This window comes from Cryptomeria japonica, chromosome 8 (assembly GCF_030272615.1).
Source record: "Cryptomeria japonica chromosome 8, Sugi_1.0, whole genome shotgun sequence".
In the NCBI taxonomy this organism is placed as follows: domain Eukaryota; kingdom Viridiplantae; phylum Streptophyta; class Pinopsida; order Cupressales; family Cupressaceae; genus Cryptomeria; species Cryptomeria japonica.
Window position 1 is genome coordinate 157,398,532 of NC_081412.1, and position 12,377 is coordinate 157,410,908.

The window sequence follows — 12,377 nt, forward strand, 5'->3', positions numbered from 1 at the left end:
TCCAGAGAACATAGACATTATTTCTAGAACCACAAGCCATCATCTTAAAAAACCAGAATGCAAATCATTCTTCCACAAGGGCTTTAAATACTCTTTCCTACATATTGTAAGTTCCAATACTTTCACCTTCCTAAAAATCTCATACTCACTCAAGATCACCTCCAAACAACATAACAACATCTAAACACTTATTTATGGACCATATACTACAACTGTACAACTAAGCAACAGGAGCAGGAGCAGTTGTAGGAGCAGGAGTTTTGGCTCATTTAGGTTTGAATTTTAATAGACCTGGTGCGGATTTACCACGTGTTGGGGGTCCAGGGGTTTCCCCCATGACTCGCCCCTCTTCCGAATTGGATCCTGATCCCACAGATGGGGCACCAAAAGATACTTGGGATGGTGGTACCCTGTCGAATAATAGCAATGGTAAACCTGTCATCTCCAACAATCCTGGTGGTGTTGAGGGCCCCAATAATGCGGAGGTCTTTTTTAAGATTCCATCTGTAGAGTGCAATAGGAAATGGGCTTCTTTGTTTGGGTCTAAGCTTAAGGGTAAGGCCATTTTGCCGGTTTCGCATAAAGTTGACCTAGAGTTTGGTGCTTGCTCCATCTCTATCCTAGACTATATTGTGGATCAGAATATGGCTCACATGAACTTAGTCTTGGTGGGTAAGTTTGTTGGACCACATCCCAATATTGAGGCTGTTAGAGACTTGGTGTCTAGAAAATGGAAGGGTAAGGATCAAATTGATGTTGTTGGTATGGCTGGTAGTTTGTTCTCTTTTTCATTTTCTTGTGAGGAAGATCTTCAATTTGTTTTGGCGGGTGGCCCCTGGATGCTGGGAAAAGCCTCGTTGGCCCTCAAAAAGTGGGAACCAGGATTTAATCCCAAAGATTGGGAATTTAATGAAGCTCCAATCTGGGTCAGATTGCCAGGTTTACCCATGGAGTTCTAGGGAGAAAAGATTTTTGTGGGAATTGCAGCTTGTTTTGGTGAGCTAATTTATGTTGACCCAATGACTGCAGCTAAAAGGCGCCTTGTGTATGCCAGATTGTGTGTCAATATCAAATAGTCTATAAATCTACCAGGAGAGATTGATCTTTTCTTTGAGTTGGGCAGATGGGTGCAGAAAGTGGAGTATGAATCCATCCCTTTTGTGTGTTTCCATTGCAAAAAAGTGGGTCATTGGGCCAGACAGTGTTTGTCTAAGCCAAAGAAGGAATGGAGAAAGAGGAATGACAAGGCACTCTTAGAGAAGAGGGATGCCTTGCCCTCTGATCCTCCTCTTGAAGGATTATGCAATAATTCAAATTGATCTATTGATCCCTCTATCCCTCCCCCGATAGTGGATGATGGGGTCTTGCCTAGAGCTGCTTCATATGTACCTGTGGCCCCTTCTCCTAACCCTCCGCTTTTGGAGGAGAATGTTTGGGAATCCCCTGTTTTGAATGCTCCTTGTGAAAAAGGGAATACTATTAATGCTAATGGGTCCGTCCCAGATATTTCCATTCAGCTGGTCATTGATATGGGTAACTATTGTGGAGAAACCCTAGGTTTCTCTCACTCTGGAATCATCCCAAGAGGACTCATGTCCTTTTAATGAGGTCAAACCCCAAAAAAGAAGATGAAACTCCCCTACTGGCCAATCTACTCTGGTCTCTAGGGGGGTTTTAACCAAAAATAGACAAAAAGAGGACTGTGGGTTGGATTCAAGGGGGGTGGGGAGGCCACCCAATGTAGTTAGTAGAGATAGGAAGAGTCAAGCTTCCATTGTGGACGGAGCCCAGAGAACGTTACCAGAAATGGGGATGGGATACCCCTCTCTTGCTAAATGAAAATTATTTCATGAAATATAAGGTGATTGAATCATCTCCATAAGCATGATCTGCTATCCAACTTGGTTATGGATCATAAGTCAGATATTTTCCTTGTTCAAGAGACTAAAATGCATGGTAATAAAGTGGAAAAGATTAAATTTGCGGTTTTTGGAGATTGTGGTGTTCATTGTGTTGATGTTGATGGTGCCTTAGGCATCATCGCCACTCTTTGGAATCATAGATTTTTATGTGGTAAGGTGGTTCTCTCTTCTCCTAATTACATTGCTACTAGGCTCTATAATCTTAAAGATGGATCCTCCTGGATATTTCCAACATCTATGCTCCTAATGGGAGAACTGCTAGGAAATTTATCTGGTCTTCCATTTGCCATGCTAGATCACTTTTCCCTAATGAGAAATGGATTCTTCTGGATGACTTCAACACACCTCTCTCAAACTTGGAGAAATCTAGGGGCATGCCTATTTCTATTGATAGTAGACAAGACTTGGCTGACATGATTAGTTCTTTGAGCCTGTTGGACTTGGATCTTATTGGGGCTAAATTCACTTGGTCTAACAAACATAGTGGGGATGATCTTATTCAAGTTAAGATGGATAGGGGCCTTGTCTCTCCTGATTGGATTCAAAATTCTTCATGTAAACTCAATGATTTGACCTGATTAGGATATGATCACTTCCCTATTTATCTTTTGGTGACTCCGTTGTCTAGAAAAAATGCGCACCCCTTCAGATTTGAGAAAACGTGGCTGATGGCCCCTGATATCCACGATAAAATTATGGAGTGGTGGAATATTGATATATAGGGTACGAACATGTTTCATATTGCCAAGAAGTTATCCAATGTCAAGTCCAATATTCAACATTGGAACAAGTCCTCTTTTGGCAATATTTCCAAAATTAAAGACAAGCTCAAGCTAGATCTTGAGGAGGTTCAAAATCATATCCAAGATTTTGGGTTTGATCATGATGTCTCGAACAAAGAAATTAAGATTTTAACTAAACTGCATGATATTATTTCCAAAAAGGAGGAATACTGGAAGAAGAGATCTAGAGCCTTATGGCTTAAAAGTGGTGAGAAAAATACTGTTTTTCATATGACGAACCTCAAGCATTGGGTTGCTAATAGAATCAGTAAAATTTAGGCTGGTCAGAGATGGATTAATAAGCATGAAGAGGTTTTCTAGGAAGACATCAACTACTTCACTAATCTCTTATCAGTTGAAGATCCTCTTAATTATTTCGCCCAAGATGAGATCTTGTAGGAAATGCCCAACATTATCAGGATATGAACTTGGAGCTAACCAGAATCCCCACTCATGATGAAGTTCACAATGCGGTCTTCTCTTTTGAAGGTAACAAAGTCCCTGGCCCTGATGGCTTCCCTTTGTTCTTTTTTCAAAACTTTTGGCAGATCTTAAGCTCTAATATGGTCAATGTTGCGCAAGAGTTTTTTGGGTCCCGCTCTCTTCTAAAGGAGTTGAATGCCACCTTCTTTGTCTTCATTCCCAAGAAACCCGATGCCTTTTCTTTTCAATATTTAAGACCTATTAGTCTTTGAAATTCTATCTATAAAATTTTCACCAAGATCCTAGTGCTCAGGGTTAAGAAATACCTCCCCTCTTTTATTTCAGAACACCAGAATGGGTTTGTTCCTGGGAGGCAAATTTTGGATTCCATTATTGTTGTGCATGAGAACATTCACTCCTTATCTATCAATAAAAAACCAGGTTTTTTTTTCTTCTGAAATTGGATCTGTTGAAAGCTTTTGATAGAGTCAATTGGAGTTTTCTTCTTATGATTCTTAGGGCGTTTGGATTTGGAAATAACTTCATCCAGATTATTGATCAATGTGTGTCCACTCCAAAATTTTCTATCTTGATCAATGGAGCTGCCTTTAGTTTCTTCTCTGCATCAAGGGGCATTCAACAGGGGGATCCTTTATCTCCTTTTCTCTTCATTTTGATGAAAGAAGCTCTCAGTAAAATTATCCAAAGGGAAGTTAGAAAAGGTAATCTTTTGGGCTTATGACCCTCTTCTCAGGTCTCCACCTACTCTCACCAACAATTTGTGGATGATACTTTGTTGATGGGGGAAAGTTTGGTTAAAGAAGCTAAGAATTTAAAAAAGACTCTGGATACTTATGAGCAAGGCACTGCAAAAAATTAGCCTAGCTAAAATCTCAATTTTTTTCTTTAACACCCCGTAGCACAGGAAAATGAAGATTGCCATGATTCTAGGGTGTAAAGTTGGGGTTCTGCCTGACTCTTATTTAGGTCTACCCCTCTACCATGGTCCGACCCTTGATTCATTCTGGGCGAATCTTATTGATAGATTCTAGAATAAGTTGGCTGGGTGGAAAGGTACTTTGTTAAGCTAAGCTGGTAAGATACAGTTGCTCAAGCCACACTTCAGAGCCTCCCAGTGTATGCTACGAGTTTATTCAAAATTACCACCAAAATTGCTGATAGACTGGAAAGAATTCAATTTTTTTTTTTGTGGATTGGGACTAAAATTAAGAATAGGTTGCAACTTGTGGCTTGGAAACAAGTTTACCTTCCCAAGTCCATGGGGGGGCTGGACATTAGAAATCTAAGAGATTTCAATAAAGCTTTGATGGCCAAGGAACTGTGTAGATGTCTTTAAGAGAACAATGAATGGATTGACATTTTCAAACATAAATACCACATCCAGGGTATCCAAAACATGCTGGAATCTTATGACCTTCCCAACTCTGTCTCTGATTTATGGAGCAATTTCTTTGGTTCCACCAATATTATTTTGCATGGTTGTAGATAGGTGCTAGGGAATGGTACTCAAGTTAGATTTTGCGAGGACTGGTGGATTGGTGATGGCTCGCTTTTAGATTCTATTTGGACTCCTCCTTTAAAAGAATTATGTCTCAGAAAAATTGGCTCCTGGGTGGTTGATTATATTAGAGATGGAGCTTGGTTAGATCTCAATTCTGTGGATAATTTTTTGATACATTTGCAACCTTGGTTAAAATGTATTCATATCCCTTGCTCCCATGTGGAGGATGAAGTGTTCTGGAATTTCTCCTCTTCAGGGAAATTCAAGGTTGCTGATGCCTACAAGTTGATCTCCATAATTTTTTTTCCCTCCCCCTTTTGGGCTGGTATTTGGAATAAGCTTTTAATTCCGAAAATTAACATCTTTTTTTGGCTTTTCATGCAGGGTAATATTTCTACCATTGACAACCTCTATAAAAGAGGTCTCCCTATTACTAACAGATGCTTCTTATGCAAAGAAGCAGAGGAAAATGCTGGTCATCTGTTGTTGCACTACTCTTTTTCCATGGATATTTGGAGTTTCTTCCTTGATATCTAGAACACTAATTGTGTCTTCCCTGATTCTGTTCAAAGGTTGTGGTTTTAATGGAAGTGCCCCTTTGACAATCAGGTTCTGGGAGTCCTCTGGAACATGTATCTTCCTCATATTTCTTGGGGCATTTAGAAAGAAAGAAACAATAGAGTTTTTAGAGATTTAGAATCTCCTGCGCTTGTTGTGGCTATTAGAATAAAAAATGCTATCAAGGAGAATTTTCTTCACTCCTGCCCCAGTAGAAAGAACAACCATCCCCTCCCTACTCTCCAAGAGGAGTGGGATACTATCAAATGATGGCAAATTGGCTAGAATATATCCATTCCTATGCACAAAGTTAAACAGTGCAGATAAAATGTTCTATGGCATCCCCCCTGTGGGATGAATAAAAATCAATGTGGACAGGGCGGCTAAAAGGTAATCCTAGGCCGGCTGGGTGTGGGGGATTGGCTAGGAATCATATGGGTCTGCTAGTTTTTGCGGTGGCACTCCCTTTGGGTACCTAGTCTAACCATTTTGTGGAGGCTAGCACAGCCCATTTTGGGTTACACATGGCTAAAAGGGAAGGTTTTAGAAAGGTTTGACTAGAATCTGGCTCACTCAACATTATCAATTGTTTGAATGGGTGTATAGATCCTAGTTGGATTATCGCCAACTTGATCAAAGATTGCTGTGATATGATTAAAGAGTTGGATGAATTCAAAATTTCTCACATTTTTCAGGAAGGTAATAAAGTGGCAGATTTATTGGCCAATATGGCGGTGAGCTACGTGGCGGAAAAATGGTGGAGCAATCAAGATTCTTTCCCAAAAAGATTTTGCGACTTGGCTTATGATGATACCATCCACTTGCGATAACCAATGAAGAACAATCATTGCTTGATTAAGTTGTTGCGGAAATGGTTTCCTTTCGATTTCCCTATCCAAAGATCTAGAAACTTCCCTTGTGCCTGGATTTTCTGTCTTCTTGTGTGGCCCTTGTCTTGCTTTTGTTTGGAGACTTGTCTGGTGTGGCCCATTTCCTATTTCTATTTGGCAACCCAGACCATTATGGGTGGGGACAAGAATAGGCAAGAACCATCCACTTTTGATAAATGGAAGAAAAATAAGGAAGTGTGGCAGTAAATTGTTGATGGGGGAATGATTCCCTTCTTGGAAAGACTTCATTGCCCTTCTCCTCTGCTCATAGAAACGTTTGTCAATAGGTGGAAGAAAAGGGTTTTGAGGGCCTATGGTGTTGATTATCAGCTGGATGAAACCCTGGTGGTTACGCTTATGGGTTTGGTTATGAATGGCAGAAGGTTTCATAGAGACAGAGAAACAGGGGAGGAAGACATGACAATTTTTTTTGATAAAGATAAGGAGCGTTCAAGAGTTAATAAAATGGCAGATGGTGGCTACAACATAAAGGATCTTATGGCTCCCTGGGAAGACATGACTGAGTTCATCATGAGGTACATTATGCTTGATGGCAGATATGCCAGTATCTTTTCTTATCATTTTATCATCTTGAATCCCTTTAGGCATGGCAAAGTTATTTCGATTCCTTTCTATCTGGTTTCTTCTTTGGAGAATAGTCTTGAAAAACATGCTGATAATCCCAATAATCCGGTCCTGCAAGAAGGGCTTATTGTGCTCATTATGGAGTATGCCAAAGCCCTTGAAGTTGTGCCCTTTCTCTATGAGAAAGGCCAAATCCCTAATACTAATGTTCAAGATGTCTCTGATTCAAATATGGAGATGGAGGATAGTGGGAGCGCCAAAACCCTTGTTGACTCTGATTATAAGCTGGTTGAAGAGGGTGAGATGCTAGTCACTCCTGGAACCCATAGCAGCAAGAACCCCCCCAGATGGGCTGCAAGTAAATATAAATCGACCAGCAAGATGATTTCTAAAACTGAGCCTTATTCCAAAAAGAAGAAGTTGGTTGCTAAAGACTATGCTCCCAAGACCTTGGAGCAGGAAATCAAATTGGACATTCCTCTTAATGTCCTGAAGGAGAAGCAGGGGACTCTGCAGGAGCAGAAATAAGGGTACCTCAAGGTTCATTATGGAGGAATTGGAGGCAATCAACAAGGATACCACCCAGAAGAACAAGGAGTTGGTGCAATCACTTAACTAAGTGTTTGTCTGTGTTTTGTTTTGTTGGCTGTTGTTTCTTTTTTCTTTTGTGTTCGGTCTAGGGTGTTCCCCTGTTTTGCTGTTGGTTTCTATTTTATTGGCTAATGGCTAGGTTTTGTAAAACTTTTGGTTTCAGGTCCATGTAAAACCCGTTTATCTTTATCAAAAATTGCAACTTCCTCTTTACCTTTTTCACCACTACACACGATCACATACAAAACAAACCCACCTTCACTTGTGACATCAATGGCAACCAAAAAAGTTTTACATCAATGACAACACAACTATATTTGCAATAGAGAATGTTTTTCAAGGTTGTGTACTTGGAAAACATCATTAAAAACCCTTTCCAAATGATAAGGCCCATTGTTCTACTACCTTACTTGAGTTTTCTCATAGTGACCTCATTTCATTTACAACTCTATTTTAAGGAGTGATGAATGTACACACCTTCTTTGCTGATTTCTCTTGTTGCACTTGGGTGTACTTCCTTAAGTACACAAGCGATGTATTCAATACCTTTAGGACCTTCAAGATGCTTATGAAGAAGTAGATAGGTTATTTTTGGTAGATACACACAAATAATGGGAGAATATGTAAACAATTCCTTCATTGAATTTTTTGTTTAGAATGAGATTAAACATCATTATTTAGTTCCCTAAGCTCCTTAGTATAATTATGTTTCCAAAAGAAAGAACAAATCAATAAGAAAGATGGAAAATTGTATGCTTCAAATGAGGTCTGTGCCACCATCATTTTGGGATTAATCTATTTGTGTGCAAAAATTATAGTGATTAATCCATTAATAAACATAGAAAACACACATACACAATGAAACATTAAATTGAGGAAAATGAAAAGAAACAATTTAAAACACTCCCCAATGTCGTCTCATCGCTTGCTTGTCTTGAGGACTTTGCCGGTTCATTTGGTGGCTCTCAGATACATGATTTTTAATAAAGTGACAACCCAATAAACGAGAATTGATATGCAAGCTAAGATGAAAAGAGCTAATCTATTTCTATGCAAATCTACATTATAATGATTAAGCTATCATGAAAACCATTATTACAATGATACCATGCTATTCTAATCCTATGATAACTATGCTATGATTGCTGAAAATGCTAATATAATGCTGACAAAATGTTGATAATGATACTAAGGTCCCCTCTCATAGCCAAAAGAGGGGGTATTTATAGGATTTTCATGACCAGAGGTGAGGTGGCAAGAATCAACAACGCAGATCTAGTTTGGATAAATCGACGGTTGAGAATGAATAATTTGGAAGGAGGTTGAGGAGATGGACATTTGTCATTCCTAAGGAGACAAGTGGAAAATAATCTCTAACCATATGCCAACAAAGGGGCAAGTGGCATGGAGATAAGAGACATGTGGCATAAGTGCCACGTGTCTCCAAGAGAGGGTGGACACTCCAAAAATGGTTAGGATAAGAGGTTGGAGAGGATAGGATTAGTTAACCTGTGGTTAGGCTAGGGGTTGGTTAGAAGAAGGTTAGGCTAGGGAGTGGTTAGGAGTTAGGACACATGTGCTTAAATTTGAATTTAAAATTTAAATTTAATGTGGAGAGAATAATTAAATAAACAAATTAAACAAATTCATTTATTTAATTAGGAAATAGAAGAAATTGATTTTGGTGGGATGAATTAAAAAAATGAGCCATATAAACAAATTATTTAATTCATTTATATAGTAGAAGAATAAAAGTCATTAATTAAATATTTTTTGTATTTAATTAACTAGATTTTCCAGACCGATTTTTAGTGTATACACTATTAATTATGACAACTATATTCAAAACCACAATCCCCACAAGGAAGTTTAGAATATTTATCTAGATGAGGATTCATCTAGCATCAATATTTGTGTGTCCTTCTTCAAGTTATTTGGTAGTGAGGCTTAGGCATTCATACTAGATGGTGCATAAGTTAATGGAGAAGAAGAGCCAATAATACATTATTCTGGTTATTGTGAGGATGTTAATGCCTATAGTTTGTTTAATCCTACCACTAGTGATGCCTAATTTGATGAGTCTTTCACACATATTGATCGTCTAGCTAATTATTATTCCTAACTACATAGTTCCACCTTCTTAATTTCATGATGATACCTTAGTACTTGAGGATCTACTTTAGATGATGGTCTAGATCCGCCACCACCTACTCCACTTTTGCCTCCTCCCACTCATGTTGTTTCCAAGTGCACTAGGGGTGTTGTTGAGGAGTTTCTTTACCTAGTGATTATATATCCTCTTTATACACTCACTCACAAACTTTCAACAATAGTCTTTTGTCCCACACTATATCTCCACATATATAGAGTTTTTTAGAGGCTTCCACTATTCAAAGTGGTACACCACTATAGAAAATAAGTATTCTTTATTGATGAAGAATGATACATAGGACTTAGATTCTCTTGCTAAGGGAAGAAATATTGTTCAACACAACTGTGTCAGCCACATCAAGTATGCAACTAATGGCTTGTTTGAGAGATATAAGACATGTATTGTAGATAGGGAGTTTTTTATATGTTGAGAATATTGACTACTCAAAGATATTTGCCTTTGTAGCCAAGATGGATTTAGTTTTCCTTATTTTTTATATTTTGTCATCTCAAAGATGGCCAATGTATCAGATGGATGTAAAGGGTGCCTTTCTACATGGTGATCTTCATGAGGAGATATATATGGAGAAACCTCTAGGATTTATCCAGGACTCCTCACTTGTTTATTGGTTATGTTATTCTTTGTATGGTCTCGAAAAATCCCCTTGGGATTAGTATGATAAGATTGATGATTTGTTGCTTTCATTTGGTTTACAGGTTGCCACTTCAATTACATAGTCTACATCTAGATACATGTATCAAGATGATATTTTTATACTAGTCTTGTATGTTGGTGACTTGATTCTCACTAGTAGTTTATAATCCATCCTTTAGGATATTCAATAGATTTTGATGGTATATTTTGAGATTTTGCATTACTTTCTAGGTCTTCAAGTCCTTGAGTCCATTGAGGGGGTTTCCATATATCAATAAAAGTATACCATTGACTTGATTCGTAGGTTTCATATGAGTGATTATTTTTCTATGGCTACACCATTTCAGTCTGGTGTTACTTTGACTACCTTTCAAGCACAACACTTAGTGTTAATGCAACATTATGAAATATAGTGAAATGAGATCCTAGCCTAGGAATGTAAACGAAGATCTTAAATCTTCATGGAATATCATTTGGGAATATTAAACTAAATTCTGCTATAGTCCTTATAGGAGAGATAAATACTAAATGAATTTATGACTCCTTTTTTAATTTATAATTGGATTTGAGATTGTGAAAATTATGTAAATGAAAAACATTATATAATAAGAAATTGATAACTTTAAACAATGATAATGAAATACAAAACTATAAGTGAACATAATAGCTTAGAACTAGAAAGATGAGATAAATGTAAGGAAGTTAAGTAGCAGAACAACTTCCTACAGTAACCTTGAGAGGAGGGTAATTGAAATACTTTTACAGGTCCTCAAAATAGTTACATAAAACAAAAATAGATATAATAACATTCAAACCATAACACAATGATTTACGTGGGGAAAACCCTTTCGGGAGAAAAACCCCACACTCCAAAAGCCACCCAATATATTATTCCACAATAAAAAATAGATTACAATATACTTGCAGAGCAAGCTCTTCATAGAAGTACCACTAATCAGAGATTCAGAGGTAACTCAATAGCTATAATACTTTTCACACAACCTCTATCTCACACACCTCATATATAGGAGATTCAATACAAGAAACCGTCAAATGGTATTACAAAACCATGGGCTAAAACCACCCAATAAGGTGTATCCAACCTTATCTCTCTTCTAGATTCCCTATGATGCGTGCCTCCCTTTTTTACAACTCATTTATGTGTCCGATGTATTTTATATTTTCTATTTCAAGAGTACAAACTTTTGAATGCCATAACTTGAGAATCGTGTGTCCTATTGACGAACTGTTTGAAGTGCCAGAAAGATCACAAAGTTCTCTATTATGTCTATGCCATTTACACCCATTTTTCAAGGAATTTTGGCACCTCTAAAGTCGTCTTTCATTGGAACCCTCCAAAACGAAAAATTTAATATTTTCAAAACTAGCTGTGATCTTGCGACGTAACTTTACGAGAATACTTATCTAGCCAACCACAAGCTTCGGGGAGAATTTCACACCATTTCGTACTCAAATGAAAACTTACTATAAATAGTAACCTCATGTAAATACAAGGTTGAGACACCATTTTCCCAACAACAAAGAGGAAATTATGTTTGCAATTTGGACCCAAAGATGTAGGATTGGTATATTGGGTGCCCTAGTTTGAGGGTGTCTTTATCAACAAAATATTCTAGATACCAGATTAGAAGATCTGTATAGATACATGTCTCTCCAAAACTTAGTGAAAAGTGCTAGACACGGTTAAAGGGCATCCTACTCTAAGGGTTTTTTTCTGTTTGAAGTTTGAGACAATCTATCATTATCTACTCTATGCACCTATAACCTTGTCTATAGTCTAACCTACACCTACATACATAAAAAATGGGAAAAAATATTGTGTTATATAGATGATTGGATAAGTCAAACCTCATGTTGATGTTTCTATCTCTAATGCAACAATAAATTGATGAAAATAGATCTTGTCCTTAGAAAGGACAAAGGCTAAAACCTTAATGGAAATGCTTGAAATGGTAAATGTTACCATTGATATGAAACCCTTGGCTTGAAGTCTCACACAAAGCTTGATTTTTCTTAATTGATGTTAATGCATTCCTTCATTATGGAGGAAAATATAAAACTTGATATGGATGTTGGAATCCTTGATTGCAGATTTGTGCTCAAATTCCTTGAAGATGCTAGATTGAATGCTCATAAAAATTAATGCTTGACATGTATCAAAGCTAAAATGAGAGATGGAGTTGTACTTATATGCAACTGACACCTTTTTAGACTTAATTTTCAAGGAAGGATGACTTTGGGAAGCACTTTCCTACTACTGGAAAAACTAACTGTTAC